Raw genomic sequence first — 20,601 nt, 5'->3', positions numbered from 1 at the left:
GTATAATTACTAGTGAAAAGTGTGGTGAAATTTCAAGAAACACTCATAAAATTCTGCGAAGTGCCGTGTTGTCCCACGATTACATGATTTTCAGGATAAACTTTAAGAGAAAATTCTCCCCGTGTATATAAAGCTCGTTTCGAGCTTAACGTGATACTTTGAGCGAACATATCACAGTCGTAGATCAAAGTTTGCGAGGGATCATGTTTTCCTGCGACTCGACGAATGTCCCTTCGAATTTCCGTGCTCGTAAAAGCCTCCATTTTTGAAGAGCTCTCGACGTCGCCGTCTCGTTCGCGGAAGCTACAGAAATGAGGGTCGAGGGGGAGGAGTGCGATACCTCGACGGAGGGATATGCTTTCGATATTCGCAGACTGTCGGTACACGTCACACGCCGGCATACAGCACCGACAGATTCGCGGCAAATCTCGGAAAACGACCGACAGCTGTGACGAATATCTCGCTGTCGCGGTTTTTCGCGCCGCATCCGGAAACTTTTTCCTCCCGTAAGCTCGTACCACCGTCGCGTACGCGCCCGCGAATCGATACAGACGAGAAGTGAATTCGAAATTCGCCGTAAACAAAGCATGCGATATTTTTATGTTGAAGGTTCGAAAGTAGTTTGGAATCTGCGATTTCAATAATCAATGCGTGTGACAAATTGATTTTGCGCGTTAATAAACTTGAAAAATACGCACATATTACTTGATCTTTGCGTGCGAGTCTCCAAAAATTTCAGTTTTATCAAATACCAAACATCCTCTGATAATAAAGTATAATGCATCTCGTTAAAGCGATATCACTTTCATAAAAATATGCTTTAATTTTTGCGCGAAATATTTTAATTACAATAGCTTGTAGAGAAACATAGAAAATGGAGATTAATATTCATATAATATTAACGATTTTAAAGTCAAATAACATTGCAGAAAATTCTCAAATATACAAGTTTCTTTTTATCTCCGTACGGTTTTTTATCGCGTGTCTTAATACCGATTCGCAAATTTAACGCACGTCTCACTACGAGCGGCACGCGAACCGCGAATGTTCTAAGCTACTGCACAATCTCCGATAGAATTGAAAATATTCTCATAAAAACACGTATGCCTGTTTAACTTTAATTAATTAATAACGAATTTCAACTGTGGTCAGATTTTACGCAGAATGGGAAACCCAACTTGATTCCTTCGGTAAAAGAAAACAAAACAACTTTTACGATGAGTCACTAATGTTCTTTGTATTCCGAGATAAATCGTTTATTAGTTTCAATCAGTTCTTAAGTCACTTGCTTGAAAGAGATCACTTTCTCATACATAAACGGAGACGAATACCGCGAGAATGAACATAAAACGGGACTCTTAATTATCCACAGTGTTTCATCAATTCTCCGCAGTTCAGCGTCGCTTCGGCACTTGCCATCGGGTTCGACAGCTTGATAACAAACGATACGACGCAAGAAATGGAACGTCCGGAAGGGACGAAGAACGACAGTAGGATATCCGAGACCCTTTCGTTCTTAACGCACGCCATCATTTATCCCCGCGGAAGTTTTCTCCGCGCGAAGAATTACATAGGGTGAGGAAAAAGCGATTCCTCTTGTTTTATTGTATGCATTATATTCCCCCCACAACACTTTTATTTGAAACTCTACTCGATTCAAAAAGTGTTTGGCGTTCGATGCATTTGGAAATACTTTTCCTCCCTTTGTACAAGAAACATTTTGTACGTCGCGTACACAGAATTCGTATTCTCCGCTGTGCATATTGCATTCTATTTCGGAGCAGCAAGAAATTAATTCCACAAAGAAAAATGTCATCTCGCGAGAGTGCTCGTCTTAAAATATTTTTCTTGTATTGCGTGTATCGGGAACAAATGTGCAGCTCGTTTTCGTGCATCCATCGCATCCAGATTTGCATTCGCCGCAATTGCGGCGATTTCAATCCCTGGTTACAGCAGCATGTAACATGTAATCGTCCCAGGCAATTACCGAATTGTCCCGAAACCGTGGCCGATTCGCGGCCAGATATGGCGATTGCGAATATCGCGGAGCGAAACGATCGTAGCGATTGATTGGTCGGCGCAAAGCAGTCGAGTCCTAGGCGGTCGGAACACTCGCCCGACACAAAAGCCGCGAAGTCACGGGTCTATTTTCGGACTCGCGATCGGTATTTACATTCGTATGTAAATCTCGGCGAAGTAGGCGTTTTCGCGGAAGCTCAGGTTCCCCTTGACAGCTCGTCGCCGCTTTAATCAATCGCCGACCGCGTTCCCGCGTGATTTAATCGCGACCCCCGTTCAATCGTCGTAATGACGAAGCCGAACGTCACCCCCCATCATCCACGAACTTTCCTCCCTCGCGCTACACACGTTTATCGTCATACGCAAAGTTTCCGGCGAGCGCGCAAAACCGAAGGAAATCGAATTCTGCGCCGTCGCGCTCATTTATCTCTCGCGCGTTCCGCGCGCGTTCTTTGTCCGCGTTATCGACGCCCAGCACCACGCCAGGCTGACGGATAAGAAACGATAAGGCAGCCAACAGTCTATATAGAGGTTGCGAGAGAGAACAATTTCGCTCGCATCGCCATCGATGGAATACAGAAGATAAGCGCGAGGAATCTCGGAGGTCTTCATAAATGCATGAGAGATCCTTGCCTGCATTTTGCAATTTTCTGACGCTATTTTTATCCCGCCGTTCGTCCGCGCGACTTGTATCGTTAATATTTCACTATACTTTTTTAGGGCGATCGAAATTCTTCGCATCTTCACGTACTTCGACGCGCACTGTCTGGATATTATTAATTTCAAGCAGAGTGTAAACTTAACCCTTTGAGGCAACCCCTTCTTTACTTTTTGGCCATTTAATTTCTAGCTAACGCATTTAGATTCGGGTTTTTTGGATTTTTTTAGGTATCTTAGCGATAAAAGAACGTGAAAAAGTTGAGTAGTCTTTAATATTTATTGTAAAAGTTTTATAAATGAACAAATATGAAAAAACAGGAATTTTTTCGGAAAAAATTATTACTGACCTAGGTTTTTAAGATTATTTCTTGAAAACTTTGTACTGTGTGAGGGGTTTTCGGGGTCGCTCATTACGAATCTGATGTCAGATTTTCCTGGGTGGTGCCAAGAACGCGTACATTCTAAGAAATGATCAAATTTCAATTTTGCATTCGCCGTTTCGCGCACGCTATTTTTTACATTCTATAAGAATTTCCAACTGGAATTTAGATTCCATGGGTCCTCACAATATCTAAATAATGTTTCTTAGCATAGTCGAACTACAGTTGAACGATGTTATTCTTTTGAGTTTTGGATGCCGCAATCTTGAATCCGCCAAATTATGAAAAATTTGATAGCGGATTCGTAATCAGCGGCCCCAAAAACTTTTGTATACAAAGTTTCACAAAAAATGGTTGAATAGAAAAATGTGTGCCTCAAAGGGTTAATAAGCACTGATTTAAAGATATTAAATTCAGGTTTCCTCGATGCTAGCTGCCGTTCAATATTCCTGTCAGAACTTCACGACTGTAAAGTATCGGAGATATTTAATTAAACGCAGTGAGATGCGGGGTTTATTGAAATTTATCGCATAAATATAAAATATTATTCGTGTTCCTCGCACATAACAGGATCCCTAATAGCCGTTTTGTTCCCAACCTTTTGTTCCGGATATTTATATAAAAGTTGCGGCTTTTTAGATTCCCACGGGAGATAATAGAGAGCGGCGAACATTTAGCATTCTTTCTTTTTAATTCTTCAGCTGATCGGAAAGTATTTTCCTTGAAATTAACTTTTCGCCGGATAAATATTCCGGGCTGGATTCGATCGTTGCCGTGGAAGATAAATGGTTCGCAAATGATGCGAATCTTCACGGATGAACCTTTGGCTATTTCGAGCCGAAAATTACTTGGGGTAAACAAGCGGGTTAAATTGCGTCAAGGTCTAACCGTCGCGATTTCGTTAACGTCCGAAAAGGAAGGGCTGTGCCCGTGATTTACTGGCGGCAATGTTGCAAAACGTCGGTCTGCGCGGCTCATCTAAATATAGAAGACTAATGGAATTGAGATAAATTCAACGAGCTGGCAAACATTGTTGGAACTCATGCCGTCCGCGTGGCTCGCGTTGATCGCCGGTTTCACGGCCGCTATTAGATAACGGCATAAAAGGGAGAAGTTCTCCCCAATTCGTAAAAGTACTATGGCAGTTCATTCTAAGGAACGTTTGCGGAAATGTTTGTTCGTCACTGCTTCGCTAAAATTACGCGTAAAGTTTCCTTCGTGCTCCATTGAATAACAGGGAGGAAGAGAATTTGCTGGCTTACAAGTTATTTTACTTTCGCCGAGTTCATTCTTACAATTATGTCTCGGCCATGATTTTGATTGGCCAAACCCTATATCTTACGTTACACCCATCTTACATAACGAATCACATTCAAGAAAGAGAGAAATTGCGGAGATGTTGTTCATTAAAAAACATAAAACGATCAACCTCCAACAAGACACAAATAATCTTAACTTTATCTATGATAAAATTGTCCGTATCACCTAATTTATTACTTATTTATTCACATTTGTGTTTTTTCCCCTCCGGATATCTGTTATTTTGACGATTTGTCGGTCGAAACTACTGTTCCCACTCGACTTAATCTGAGCAGTTTTTCTCTGGGCTGTTGTGTGACTAGACGTCTGTCTGTCGATTTGCGGAGTGACGTAATCAATCTTTTTATTTCGATGGACATATTTTATTATTATTTATTTTTTGTGTACTACGACATGTTCTCCTGTAAGTTAATTCATCTAAGGTTTTTTTCTCTTTTTCGAATCTCTAATTTATCGTAATTAATTGTCACCAAATATGTTTGTAGATCTTTTGCTGTAACAATTGATGGGTGTAACGTAAGATATATTTGAAAAGGACTAGTATTACTGGTCGAAACGTCGTAATTTTATTAAAATAAAAGATTCGTCAGCCCGCGTCGTTTGAATTCTTAATTGTATTTCTTTTGTCACTGGCGACTTACCATTTTCAAAAACTTGTTCCCTTAAAAACATTACGATAGAAGATGTCGTAGACGCTCGCCGTAAAAGTTCCATTTCGCGGAGGGCCATTGATGTTTAATCTTAAATAGCTTCGCGATTCCACATCGTCGTTAAACGGCGAACGAAGCTAAAGTTAGCTACAATGAATACGCTTATGCATCCCGATGCTGAAGTTTACGGAACATCCTGTTTACAGCACTCATTCCTTTCTGATGTACGCATGACATCGCGAGACATTATGCAAACGAAAATTCTTGCGGGCTGGCTTCATAAATCCGCAGCTCCGAGAAGTTTACCAAAGCGAACGGAGCAGCGAATTGTCGTTCGTGTCCCGCATTACGGAGGCTCCCGCGGATTTCTCGTATTTATCAAATTTCACGCGAAACTCGGGATTTTTTTTTTGCGGGCGAACAGCGACGAAGCGTCCATCGATCCCGCGGCTCCGCGTGTCCCGAGAGTGCGGCACTTATGAGCAGAAAGGGCCTGCCACTTGGTCGGAGGTCTGCATAAAATGCTGGAATTATTGGAGACTGCGCGGCGAATCGACGCGGAAATAAATCGCGGCGACGTCGAATCTTCCGCCGTCCCATTTTCATCTCGTGAGATCAACGCACCCCGCGACAGGCAGGTGCGAGATACAGGGTTGCGGAGTAATTCCCGCTGTGCGCGACCTATATGCCGGAACGGTAAATCCTTTCGCACGTAGTGATTAATCGTCCGATTAACTGCACAAAGGACGAGATGAAATTGGCAACGAGTGTATCCATTTCTTCCCTTTTTTTTTCCATCGCGCACAAAACGGCTTTCGAGCTTGTTCTCGCGCGGGCGTTCCCGGTCGTGCGTGCACAATAGTAGCCGATAGGGACGGGGACCCGTATGTCGTTTTTCGTTTACAGGAACAACGTGGATCGATTCAAACGCCATTGTCGAAGGCTTCTTTTGTTCGGAAAAAGCAACGCGACCGTAATAACACGGTAATTAATTAACGCAGCTAACTAAACATTTCATTGTTTATAATACTTGGAAATATCAAGAATAAAGAGACACGAAAAAGATAGAAATTGTATCTTCGCGCCGCGAAAAGGCAATTCCCTTTTGCCGAATAAATAAACTCGCAATCGGATATTTAAGTATTTGACTTACAGCGAACGGTATGGGGGATTTTACAATTAACAATGATTTGAATAACAAAATCTGTTATGTTAAATCACTGACATTAGGAACTTGTTAATGCGGATATAGGGAGAGTAACGGCAATCATGCCCTTAATCAGTTTCTGACGTGAGACATTATTGGGTTCTCGATCGACACGTGAACGCGAAGACGGTCTCAAGCCCTAAATCGAGGAGAATCGCAGGAAACTGGGAGGGGGAGGGTCGGGGAGGGTCTATCGATTTCCCAAGCCCGGAAGGTCTAACCTAGGTGGAAGAGGCTTCCCTCGAGAGGTTCCTCTCGCCATTTCCCTCTCGCAAGAGCGCGGAGGAGGGTTACCAGGAATCCCTCCCGCGGTAAGAGAGACGACCGCGGGATATCTTTTTGCGGGTTTCTATTTCCCGGGAAAGTCACGATTTCTTGAATAAACCCGGTTTATGTATCGCGGAGACCGCAGGCGGAGGCGCCCTGCGAGGGGACCGCGAGGGAGCCGAACCTCCCTTTCTTATGCGTCTTCTTTCATTCTTTTACGACTGCATCTCAAGACACTCTCGTGCATATTTCACGATGTCGTCGTCGCGTAATTTAATCGCCAGGAACTGCGACGCTGGATCTTAATCGTCGACACATTCGTCCTGCGCGTCTCGCTTCACTTCGACAAATTGCGCGTCGTATAAAATTTTTTAATTACCGCGTGTAGCACGTAGCAGCGCGTAACGGGGAACATTAATTCGCAGAAATAATTACGCATCTTGTATACGCGGCAAGAGATAAGACGTTTGGATAATGATAACAATGAAGACAACTTTCAGTTGAGAATTCGCCCGCGGCACTTAGACCTATATTCAATCTTTACTTGTGAGGAATATCTTGTGCGTCTTATTAAACTATGGAAATTATTCGAGGCAAAGTAATTGAGCTATGTCAGGATTTTTACAACTTTCACAACTTTATAGCACAGCGCTCTTTTTCTAACGTTTTAATTGGTCTTATTTGACTTTTTCTTACCTACAGGAAGTTTTATTAAATTGCTGATCATTCGTCCACCGCAAGCTTATTTGGAAAATAATTTTTCTAACTTTCACTTACATTTAGAAATTTTCCAATTCGCAAATAGAATGTACGGAGAGACCCGGTTTTTCTCGGCTTCCTTGTCGAATTTCAATGGGCGGAGGAAGTTCTTTCTGGGCACGCCGTACGTTCTGTAAAGCGAAAGTTCTCCATGAAAGTTACAGAGCGAGTTGACGTAACGTATGGATCCGTTTGTTGTCGTGTTCGCCGGATAGGGAAGCAAAAGTAACAGTATTTTTGCTAGACTCCGGGAAAAACAGCGGTGTCATATTTTACCGGCGATCCTTTCGCGTCACCGCCAGAAGTTTCTTTCGCCGGGGTTTCCCTGTCGTCGACTGAAAGCACCTTCGGCCGCTGCTCTGCCGCTCCCGGAGATCTCCGTTATCCTGAACAAACTTCATTTGGCGGAAGCGAGAAGTAATTTTTATGGGCAATCTTAGGCGCTCGCAAATATCGGCTCGCGATAATGGGATTGATAATGGAATTGGCTGCGGCCGCCGCAAATGGCGTTCTAACGTGTTTACAATAATTTAATAAGTAATTTAATAAGCAGGAAGAGAAACCGTTAAATCGCGGACCTAAACGAAGCATTGCAAATTACAATATGCGCAAATGCGATCCAATTTTTATTTAGTCTAAGGCCCGGTTGCACCAACGTCGCGGAATTTTAACTTTGGCCTAATTCACTCTTCGTTCTCTTCCCGTTGCCCTCAGAAAGAGACAAAGAGTGAATTAAGGGTAAAGTTAAGCGACGTTGGTGCAACCGGGCCTTAAAGTTTTAATTTTTCCCCCATTTTCCCGTCTCGTGCAATTTTCATCTTCATTTTAATCCGAGAACATTGTGTCTGACCGTAAACTATTTTTATGTTTCAGTTTTTAGCCGCGGGCGATCATGACAGGAACATACCGGAGATCGGTGAGTACAGACGGAGCGAATAATGTTCCCAATTGATTTTACTCTGCTATCCTTTCTTTCCCTATGGCCGAGTTCGTAAGGTTATTCCTTCGAGCTTGTTCGAAAGATTTCGTTTTGCTGCAAATTTCCGCGAACTTTTTTGTTACCGCGGAATGAAACAAGCTGACGACGTTCATTGTCTGATAATCAGCTTAACGATACGACAGTATAGTCGAGGGAAAATGAATTGAAATGAAAAGAAGATGTGGTTATACCAATATTTACGATAGGATTTATGGTATAAAATAATAAGGCAATATCTACAACAAACGTGCGGGTATATACGAGTGTGTATGGTATATACCGCAGGCTGTACGTATATTGCAGTCAATTACTTGTCAAAGTAACAAGAAGCGATGGGGCTTTTCTGCGCCAAATGCACTTAGCGTAATTTAAAAGTATCGCCCACACTGGCTTTACATATTGCCAATAACCGGCCACATGAGAATTAAACCGGCGCGACATGCATATTCAGAAATTATTACGGTATTAAACCGGCAGGATCAATCTCCATAAATTTGGCGTTTGGCGTGCGGCGGGCGAGAAATTTCGGCGTGACGTAACGCGTGCGGGGGCAAAAATCCTTGATACTTTCGGCTCGACGTAAGAGATTTGGCGGGTGATAAATCGTCGCTATCGCTATCGAAAGTTCAACATTCTTATTCGCCGTAGCCGGGAAAACTTTAAGCATGCCGCATCCTGCGTTTCGTACACGTCGTTGATCACAATGAGCGATCATCCGTGCGCGGGCAGGCGGGGAAAATAGCCGCGCGGCGCGCGGCGTCTTACGAAAATATTTATGGAGCGGTATCGAGCGACGGAATTACTTTCAAGATCGACGAAGAAATATCGGCGGAAATACTTGAGCGGGAAATCCTCTTCAGCGCGGTCGCCGTTCGCGCATTTATTAAAATCTCTCTTTCGCTCCGCTCGGATCTCATTAGAATTCGGAGGAACTGCACGCCGCGATGACGGCGAGATAATTGCCGCGCTTTATTCCGCAGCTATATTTATTCTAATTTTTTTTTCTCAATTTATTTCAAGCGCCTTTTCCGCGAGAAAATTACGGCGACTCGGTTTTCAATCTGAGAAAGTAGCGCTAATGTTATTGCTAAACGTTTATTAACTTCGTTCGCGATATGCTTGTTAGAACGATATTTCGCGTGTAGCCGTCGAATATTCACGCGTCGGCAACTGACAATGGTTCGTTCAACCGTGATACCGTCCTCGTTATTCACGCATCATTTGTCTCGTATCCTAGTAGGCTCCCCCCATTATATTCCTGATATCGCATATCAGAAACGTCAATGCATATCGAAGACACCATGGAAACTAAGAAAGGGGAATGTGTAAGACGTAGAAAACGACGAGGTGAAAGTATTCTCGCGAAACTGTTATCGGCTTCTGCGAAAGTTACATCAAGGTATAATGAGGCTTTTATTATTTCAGCATAATAGATTACATAACGCGAATAAGTAAAGTTCTCACTTTGAAATACGTAAATAAAATTATTATTAAAAAAAACCTAGACATATTATTGGGGTATATGAAAAAAGTTATGCAATATCTTCAACAAATGTCTAGTAGCCATTTCCGTGGCGAAATAACAAAGGGTGCAATTACGGGATTAAGGTAATACAAGGTAATTAGATGAAAATGTATACAAACAATTGAAGGAATACATAAATAAATTTTTAGTATGCTTCAGAACAGACTCTGGTAAAATGCAATTAAAATAATGAGCCGGTGCATAAATAATAATTGATTAAACTAATGAAATCCTGGGAAAAGTAGCAAGAAAATTTTCATGTTTATTAATTATGAAATTTTATATATTTATTAATTGAACATAAATATATTAAAACTACAAACATTTTTTTAATTAATCAACGCTTGTGGCAATTAAATTTTCAGCACGAATTCCCATATGTATTTCATGAGCGTTTTATCATAAACAATTAATTGTGCGCCAACACTGTCTCAGGACACTGCAGTCACTGCAGCGTGCAAATAATTGCGCTGTAAATATCACGACCGTGGAACGTGATCCCTTTATCGGAGATTTATAATTACGTCGCATGGATGAGTCCGCGTTGAATTCTAACGATATATCCGCGACATGATTCTGAGCCATTTTAACCGGCCTCCGGTGGCTGGACCCGCTCGTTAGCCCCTAAAGCCGCAGCTTTGTAACCCGAGGTTGACTTCCAATTTGCCCAGCGCGGGGACATTCGGACATACAAGCCGAAGGATCACGCCCCGACCGGTTTCTATTTCCGACGATTGTTTACGTAGTACCCTGTGAATTGCTACTTTGCATACAGTGCTAGTAAGGATAGCATGGCAGAGGCATTGCAGGAACGCCGAACTGCTGCGCTCTCCCACAGAGATGTTACGCATTCACGATATCCGAGTACAATTGATCCCGGCGAGTGTCAGGAGCATTAATTGTAACGTTGTGTATGTACTGCGATTAAAGCTCTGTCTACCATATACGCGACGAATGCGGATTTCCGTCGTCAAAAGGTCCGCTTTCTGCAAATTTTACCTGCCAACACTGAGAAAAATGCTATGATTCTATCAACAAGACATGTATGAGAGAACGTATTTTGGTTAAACCAAACAGAATTTCTAGTTATCACGATAGGGCTCGATATTGCATAACCAGAAATTTGATAGACTTCACTATACATCTAATAAATCCTAAAGAAATTCTGATTCGTCCGTTTTCTAGCAAACGACTGGTTGAATCCACCAGATTTCTAATTAATGCAACCAGATTTTTTTCCAGTGAAGACACGCTGAGTTTGTTTAATGCGCGTTATTAATTAAATTTACAAATAGATTTAATTATCGCCAGTAGTTCAAAACGATATGTAGTTTTTTAAAACGACCTACACTGGCCAATGTTTTTATTGAAAAAAACGCCGTTTCGGTCCCAGATTTGGATCCTTTTCAAGTAATCTGTTCACACAATTGTTAATGATCTCATATCGTTCGTTTGGCAAATATCGTGATGTTAGTAAGATATTGGTCAAAAAATAATTGCACTCTTTGTTTGAAGAGTGTAAAGTCAATTGAAGTTGCATTGTTAATTGTTAAATACAAGTAAAAGTATCGAGAGGTGTGTGTTGGACGAGATGTCAGATTGAACTCAATTGTGTGAACAGATTACTTGAAGAGTCCAAATCTGGAGTCGAAACGTCATTTTTTTTAAATAAAAATATTGGCCATTGTAGGTCGTTTTAAAACTACATATCATTAATTAAATTTATTCCACTTGGAGCAAAACGTTTGAAGGCAAAACGTCAAAAGCTTTTCAAGAATACGTCAATATGATTGCTTGTACGTGTTACAAATTGCGGACATGCACTCGCGATATTTTAAATATATTTGAAGTTTTAACTGCGCCAGCACTTTACCTTACGAATGATCATTCCGCAGAATAAAACGTCGTGCAGCACGACGATTTTTTTGGCCCCTGGAAACAGACTCGTTGCGAGAAAAAAAGCAGATATCTGTATGCGTAATAGCCTCCCCTGAATATGCATAAATTTATGCTTCGGTGAACTCGTCGTACAAGTCCAACATTACGGTTTTTCCTGTTATGCAATAGAGAAAAACATCGACAGATCTCGGAAACGCGAGGGGCCTCCGTCTTTTCCCGACACACGTTTCCCGCACGAGAATTCCCGCCGTGCTTTTTCCGAGAAGACACCCGGGCGCCCTCGAACATTATCCCGCGCATTATCCCTCGAAATTTTTTCCTCGGAGTGGTCCATCAGTGGAGTTGTAACGGGAACTGACTCAACGGCTCGGAGAAAGAGAGAGAGAGACATCCGGCTATCGGATTTCTAATGACCAAAACTTAGCCCGTGTTCGGTTCTCCATTCACTTACCCTTTCCAGCGCGCTAATGCGCTTCTTCGCTGGTCTCGCCCTAAAACATTCTTCTCGGGGTCACATTTCTAAATTCCGATTACGTTACAGATGGGATTACCATCTATATCTCTCGTCGATTATTAATTTCATCGTTTAACTCGTCTAACTTTCGGAGATTGACTTTTGCCAAGTTTTACAATTAATGTGTAAGACTGCAATACAATAAGTAATCGTACTTATTGTTAGTATAACAAAAATTAATTTCTATCGCACTATCGGACGATACTAATTTTTGTATTTTAAGATTTTTAAACAACAAAAACTTGCCTTTCATCCAAATGCTGAATATTTCCAGGAGTTAAACTTCTTGTACGCATATTGGAATATTTGTTAATATATCAGCCGACATCATATTTGCTGATCTAATAGTTTGAAATTGACGTTAACAGTTAAAATAGTAAAATAATAATAGGGGCAATGTGAGCCGTCACCTGAACGAGGGTGATAAATTATATAAATTCTAGTACAAAATATATTATAAAATTGGTAACATCGTGATACAAATTGAACGTGTCGGTCTACAAATGTAACCCCCTTCAGCAATACAACATTAAGTATATACAGTTGATCTAAAATTTTGAAAACGACGAGTCATTATAATATCTAAGTCGTCATAACGGAATTATTAGGCGAGAACATTGGATAATCGCTTATAATGTACGCACGTCCGAATAGTATATAGATGGGCCGGTCAGTTGTGTGATCACATTCCATCGTGCCCTCGATTATCTATTCTTTTCGGTTCTTGCGAAATTAATATAAATTTATCACGTATATTGCGATACATATCTTCTCAAAAGGTCCAATGTTTTTTTTATTAATAACGATTTAAAAATTCCAAACGTATATATTTTTAAAGATAATTCTTGCAACGTACATATAAAATGCTACATAGAGCAACTGGAGGGACAGTATGTTTTTTTATATATATTTTTTAGCAAATAAAAGCAACGAGTGTTTGGTTTGCATAAATCTGTACGCGATGTTACATCGCGTATAAAGCCAGGCGCGATATGTCGCAAGGAATTCCGCGCGGATCGTCCGGCATACAAATTCTGTTCCGTCCTCGTAAGCTAAATAAGCGCTACAAGTAGATACAGTCGGCAATGGCCAGGCGATGATAGATGCGCCGTTTCTCTTCGCGGTGATCCGAACTCCCGAAATCGATTTCCGCCGCTGCCTCTCGATGTTGCCGCGATGTAACGCGATTTCCCCATTAGCTTAACCGCGGGCGAAGTTAGCCACAATTCGGTGAAGTAAGACCGGCACGAGCTGCAACGTCATCGACGTCGCTTTTCCGTCCTGTCACGTCTTGTCAGCCGTGACTCGGGCGGACCCGTCGGATTGCTGAATATTCGCTTTTAGCCCGGAAATGGAAAATGGAACGAACGACGAGGAAGTTGTTGCAATTTGTTTACCACATGCGCCGACCGGGCATCGGATCGCACTGATAAATCATACGACAAACTGAACGCAGATTAAATCGAGTTTCCATCGACTGGGCGAGTTAACGAGATAATAATCGAGTTTGCTATTTCCGAGGGGTAGCGCGCGATCTTAATTGGGAAAGTTTACTTCAAGTAAAGGGCGAGCTGACCACCGGAGTCGCCTCTATTAAGCGGGGATAAATAAACGAAAATACGTCTTTTCTCTTAAGAACCGGTCGATTTTTTACGGCTTATCGAAGAATTGTTAATTTTTAAATGTCTTGCTATTGCGCCTATTGTATCAGGTGCGACAGCCAACCGTTTGCCGTGATTTAGAAAATAGTTATGGCAGCAAAATATTTTTAGCAAACCCATGATTAGCATACGGTAGCGAGAATTTTCTTTTCAATGTACGGAAATATTTAATACACAATTTTACCGCGGAGTTTTCCGTATGGAAAATTCGTATCGCTCTTGAAACCATCGAATGAAAATCACGTTCGTAACGATTGATAAATACGTAACTGTATGCATCCACAGAAAAAAATTTCCGGAACCAATGCTGTTGCACTTCAATGTATCATAAAATAGAATCGATATAGCGCCCGTCATATTTATTATAGAGAAAGGAATATTTTAATCTTAAATGAAAAATTCTAAAATCTAGAATCGTCTCTTGTCGAATATTGTGGTGCCAAGATGGAGGGAAAATTTATTCTAAACGCAAGAATATATAAACTTAGATTTACATAAGTTACTACTTGTCTCACTGCAGTAAGTCAATCTTTTTTAATTCGATAGACGAGACTAAGAATGATTGATTTAATTTTGATATTGTCTTATTTTTACACTAACTGGGGTTGTGAGAAATATAGATGCGTCAAGAATATTTGTCGTCTCTGTAACAGAAATCCTTTCTGAGGGTGCGAACCGCCCGGATCGTTTACCGTAACAATTATTGCATTGATTCGTCTATTAGCAATTGTTAAACAATTCAGTGTCGCACGTATAACTTATAAACTGTCGAATAATTCACTATCGTAATGCTCGTTTGTCACTCTCCATTGGCATCTATAATGGAACGACTATTGCGTAGGCGGGATCGCGTGCTATGATCCGATAGATTTACCGTCATATTCGACAGCTCTCTCGATTTTCGAGCTCATTGAGCAATCCCATAAACGTCTTCACGGACAATCTGACGAAAGCCTCATCTTTTATCAAGTTCTATTAATTCTGCTATTATCGACCCCATTGTTTGCGCCGCGTAATTCAACGCACAGCCGTTTGTACGTTTATAAAAATGTACACCTCGTCGGTATCGGGAGACCTGAAAAAAAAAGATTCAACGTCATCGGCGTAATGTTATCGTATGAAAAATTTGCAATCATTGTTAATGAAATAATGGCACAACTTTTATGTTCGATTTGTAAGAGGTGGAATTTGAAGTGCACTCGCAATTTACGGGGGCTCCGGACAATTTATCCCGATCGCCGTTAATCATTTTCATTATACGCACTAATGGCCCATGTTCGTTTACGCGCATGATGGTGTTCATTACGAGCAGCAGGCACGAGCTGCGCCCAGCTGTGCCGCTTGACAAGCTTTTATTTCGTCACCGCATTCACGGGCCGCATAATGGCAAGCGTAATGCTGGGGTATGTTCATTAAAATACTTAAGAACTTAGCATCCTTGAATCCGCCGTTAAATTACTTACCGACGTAGCAGCGAAGAGCACTGTGTGAAAACATATCAATTAACGCCATCACGTTAAATGTATACAATCAAAATAAGTGCAAGCAAATGAAGGAAGATAAAAGTGGTAGCCACGTGATAATTGCGCAACGAATTAATTTAACAACAGATTGAATAAATTACACGTGCAGAAATCAAATTAAGCCATTAACACCTTTGAAAACTGTCGCTGTCAAAAACGGTAACGAAGAGAAATGGCCTTTCGATTTGCCTCATTAACTGCTTTTTCTCGATCCGGTGAAAGTTAGAAATCGTTCTACAAACTGCAATTAAGCGGGCAAATTGTTGGCACGTAAAAAAGTGTGACGATAAAATCGCGCAGATTGCAGTAGCGGCGGGACCGATCGGGCCGGGCGCCTTGCCGCGCTTAAAGTTTGATGAATATCTCGTTGGGCACGTCGCATGGCACAAGAGGACGTTTGGGGACTTTGGCTGGCCGCCAGGCGAGCGCCAGTACGCGTGTCCACGCGGGACAATCCATTAGGAGTCACAGCCGACGGACTGTATCCATTTATTTCGACGGTGTAAGCAAACCCGTATAATTAACCAGCGGGAAGAAAAGGAATCGCCGGACCGATGCAGGAAGACTGATCGATCAGCGCCGCGCCACCGATTGTAACCCCCGAGGGTCGGGACCGAGAGATTGAGCGCGGGAATTGTGATTACTGTCAGCTTTTGAGTGACGCTCCCAAGATCCAATTCTTCGACCAATCTACTTCTCTCTCGGTCGAAATTTTTATCTCGAATTTACATAGACTCGACATAGCCGTCAAAGAAGTTCGAGAAGCGCGTTTCTACTGAGAGAACAACATTATTTCGCGATCGGCAAGAGGCACTGCGGCGACGGAGCAGCGTTCTCCTGCAAATACACGGGACGCTCGTAGGCTGCCCCGGGAAATGGATAAACCGAATAACATTGTCTTCAAAGGAACATTCCCCGATATCCTTCCAACGAAGTTCGGCGAGCTCACCGCGGAATAGTTCTTCGATTGTGTCTTCGATACCCGTTATCTGTCGCGCGCAGCGAACGCAAACGTTATACTTGGTATAAGTTAGAGATTAGGTATATGTAAGTTGGAGAATGGTGTATTTATTCACCCTCGCCCAACTAAAACTAAGTATTATCCGCGATGTAGCTGAGATACACGTGCGAAATGTAAAATCCTCAACCGTTCTCCGTTCGGTCCGACGAGCGGACAGGTGGACGTTATTCGCGTATCTCGAACCCGTTCGTCTGCGCTACGATTTTCTCCATTGTAATTTTCTCCATTGTAAATGAGCTGTGTTTCCTCGTTACACGCCATCGGGAGCGACAGCGTCATTCTCGCGTCGACGCTCTTTGCGCGCAGAGAGCGCAAGGGGTAAGCCGGAAGAACGTGGCCGGCGTTTGACCGGATGGAACGAAATTAAGTTTCCCGAGCGGGAATGCGCGAGCGGTAGAATGTCATATTATCAACCGTGGAATTTCTCATAACGTTTCTTTTATTTTGCCGTTTCGTGCGATCGGGTGGAATCTGGCCGTATGAAAAGAAGGCGTCGACTTAGCGAACGCCGCCCCCGGCGAGACACTCCGTGAAATTCCGCGACGGTGCTATTCCGGCAGCAATTCCGACATTTATGACACGATAAATTATCATCCACTGTGCGAATGTTCGTTGCAACTCGTTCATAACCCGTTATCATATCCCCTTCGCTACCCCCGTTCTTCATTTGACACGCTATCTTGGAAACAAACATAAATCGCACGTCATCTAAGTGATATCTAAAGGAGCGAGTAAATGAAGGAGGTATATGAAGGATTATAAGCCCAGTGGTGTAAATCAAATGTTCTTTATTATGAAATTTTTAGACCTTTGAGAAGCTACGGAGAGCAAAACTCTGAGCAGTCTATTATTTTTTCATAGTTTTAAAGTAAGGCGGAAAATTAGTATTGTTCGATATCTACAGGTGAAATTGAAAATATTCGCACTCGGCAGTTTCCGCGAAAACTGACTTGCATCGCTTCGTTGTGTGACTTTTCGCAAAATATTGATATGTTGACAAAACTTATTTATTCATAGCGTAGGAAAATTGATAACCGACACAACTGGCAATTTTATTTAATTAGAGCAAATTTATTGCGAAAAAATATCATCTCAGCCAGGGTTTGAACCTGGACTTCCCTACACTCTAGGCGGGCGTCTCTGTCTTATTTAAATTTTCTCTAATTAAATAAAATTGCCAGTTGTGTCGGTTATCAATTTCCTTACACTATTAATAAATCAGATTTGTTAATATAACAATATTTTGCGAAAAGTTACACAAAGTCAGTTTTCGCGAAAACTGCCGAGTGCAAATATAATATTTTCAATCCAGTCCAGGTTCAAACCCTGGTAATAAACTATTTATTAATATTTCCGCTCGCAGCGGTTCGCAAAAAGTTGCCGGTATTTCTTTATTTTTGGTCGAGCGTGATATAAACTTGTCGACTCTGACACGGATTGACGATACAGCCTCCATTTGCCTCCGAAATTTCTAATAACGAAATGAACATAATCGCCTTGTGTCGCTGGTACAATTTTTCACGCCGTCGCGCCGAAACGAAACGACGATAGGGCGGCAGATTATTTCAGCGTGCAGAAATTATCCGGCACGCGATCAAGGTGTCCGATCCATCCGAGAGTGTCGGATGGAAGCGGATGTCAGTGAAATCTGTCAGGTTTTATCATCTCCGTGTCCCGGACACGCGACACGATATATCATTCATGCCTAACAGGACGCCCGGATTTAAAATTCGTAACTCAACGGGATTCTGCGGCGCTCGTGTCCCTCCATCCTTCTAGCGCGATTTAGCTGGAACAGCTTCGCCCATCCAGTGCTCTCTTTGCCGAACGACCTATTTTTCGGGCGACGCCGAGAGCAATCGGGTCATAGTGGGGGGGGAAAAAAAAAACTTGGAGACGGGGACAGCCAGACGAATAGCTTCGTTCGATCGTCGAAATTAAATTCGTCTGTTTCCACGCGACACACGTTCCTTTCGAAGCTGCTAGACGGATCATTAATTACACGGGCCTCGCGTACAAAGGAGCGGAATGGAGATGCACCGAGCTGCCCGACTTTTCGAGAGCTGTTTCGCGATGTAGCGCCAAGATTTAATACGAAATTGTGTCTCGAGCCTAACCGCGGCGAGCCACGTGTTTCGACAGCGATGGGATTTGAATTTCGATATACCTCATCAATGATCGCGTATGATATTTACGATTTCACAGTCTCTTTCGGGCCACGTGAGATTTCCGTGGGAAAACAAGGGAGATAAGGGATTGCTCGCGTACAAACGGAGGGCCGTTATCCGTCGAGATGCCCACAGCAAATTGCACTCGTCTATCGCGCATAATGCAGTTACATCCATTTCACGGCTGGCAATCTTTCCTGCCCGCTCGCTCGTTATATTATGGCCAGTCACGGCACGGCGAAATTTCGCGCTGACTCGCGGGGGATCAAAGACCGCGCGTGAATATCCCGCAGTCTTTACACCTTCCGATTACCGCGTCGATTCACTTAAAATATGCGCTTTGTGCCGGCGCACGCTATATCACGCCCGTGCTTTATAGCAGGGGTGGTTTAATTTCGGCACACGTAGAATCCGCGAATGCACGAAGGGGGTTTCGCGATGGAGGTTATCAACACGATATCGTCGTAAATTTTAATTTAATACGACTAATGTATAGTAAATGTAATATGTGATAGCGCGCGGATACGCACGCGGGCAGAAAGTTCTGTCGAATTGATAAACTGCGCTTCCTTTAATCGGCATGTAGCAAAAACTACAAAAGCAATTTTAGAAAGTATTTATTCTATATATTGGCAAAAATTTATCTTTCGTCATTTGAAATGTCAAAATATTTTAGCAATCTAGTTGCGGAAAACGGTTTGTGTTTTATGCAAAATCAAAGGTTGCGTTTCTCGCTTTCTCTCTCTCTCCCTCTCTCCCTCTCTCTCTCTCTCTTTCTCTGTTTCTCTTTCTCATGTGTATCTCGCAAAATCAATCGTCAGTCGCTTGACACAGTTTGATTTATTGAATAAATATCGATTTTTCGTTTGATTTACAAATGAGCCGCCCAGGAAAAGCCGGCGCTCACCCTATTTTCATTGAAATTCCCGTTACGGCAATGCCTTCGATAAATTCAACACCGCTACAAAGAGAGTATAATTTATTTCGCTAATTTTTATGCGCCACAATTTATCATTACACGGGACGCAAATGGGTACGTCGGCGGTTTCTCATGCCGTCTATATGTTTAATAATGAGAGCTGCGCGTTTAACTTTCATTCTCCCCGTGCAACGCGAGACACCTTAATGCCACGTGAAATGTCGCAAATGTTGATTTAACATTTGCGTTTACTAAAACGGCACAATAAAAATTAATAACACGCATGTTATCGCCGTTTATCGCGTCACTGCGATAAAACGTATCCTCGTTTTCTACAGGGTCTCTTTTAATTTAAATACAACGTTACGTGCTGTGTGTGTAATAGCTTCCGGCGCGCGTCTTTGTACGTGATTAAAAAAATGATCGTCCAGATTAACGAGTATCAATTTTCAAGAGGGAAGATATAGCGCAGGAGCTTACAGAAACGAGAATGAACGCCGCGGAATCGGGGACGCTCTGCAAAACGATGGAACGTGCTGAAGCTCGCAGTCTGGCAGGATTTCAATTTTGAATGAACACCTATCGACTGATGGGGACACGCGATAGAGCATACGATATTGACGAATATCTTTGTAGATATCCACTCAAAACGTGCGTTTTACAGCAGTGTTAAAATAAAGCGCGTTTGAGATGAAGAGAGTCGAGGGATATTTGACAAACTCTCGTGTAACAAAACGTGCAGCAAACAGTTTGGCAAATGCGCAATAAAATATTAGAAATAATTGCGACAATTAGTTCTCAGCGCACCCACGGAAAGAATTTCTGTTACCGAGACAAAACATATTCTTTGACGCATTTATATTTCTCACAACTTTAAAATTTAGTATAAAAATAATACAATATCAAAATAAAATCAATCATTCTTATGCTCCTCTATCGAATTAAAAAAGATTGGCTTACTATATTGAGACAAGAGTAACTTGTGTAAATGTAAGTTTACATATTCTTGCGTTTAGAATAAATTTTCCCTCCAACTTACAACACACGTAGATGACACCATGATATTCGACAAAAGACGATACTATCATTTTATTCTAGATCTTACTATTTTTCATTTAAGGTGATGCTGG

General features: G+C 42.1%; 1 protein-coding gene across 3 annotated transcripts in view; it reads left to right on the top strand.

The window, feature by feature from the left end:
- LOC105562120 (transient receptor potential-gamma protein) overlaps positions 1 to 20,601 on the top strand; it is a 96,062-nt gene that overhangs the window by 34,697 nt on the left and 40,764 nt on the right. For all 3 annotated transcript variants that reach the window (XM_012012674.1, XM_012012675.1, XM_012012673.1), the window contains exon 2: positions 8,136 to 8,178. The gene's annotated coding sequence lies outside the window, so the exon portion shown is untranslated. The remainder of the gene's footprint in view (positions 1 to 8,135; positions 8,179 to 20,601) is intronic.

This window comes from Vollenhovia emeryi, unplaced genomic scaffold (assembly GCF_000949405.1).
Source record: "Vollenhovia emeryi isolate VEMERY1.0 unplaced genomic scaffold, V.emery_V1.0 DF939194.1, whole genome shotgun sequence".
NCBI lineage: Eukaryota > Metazoa > Arthropoda > Insecta > Hymenoptera > Formicidae > Vollenhovia > Vollenhovia emeryi.
This window is presented reverse-complemented; position numbering and strand designations above follow the sequence as displayed.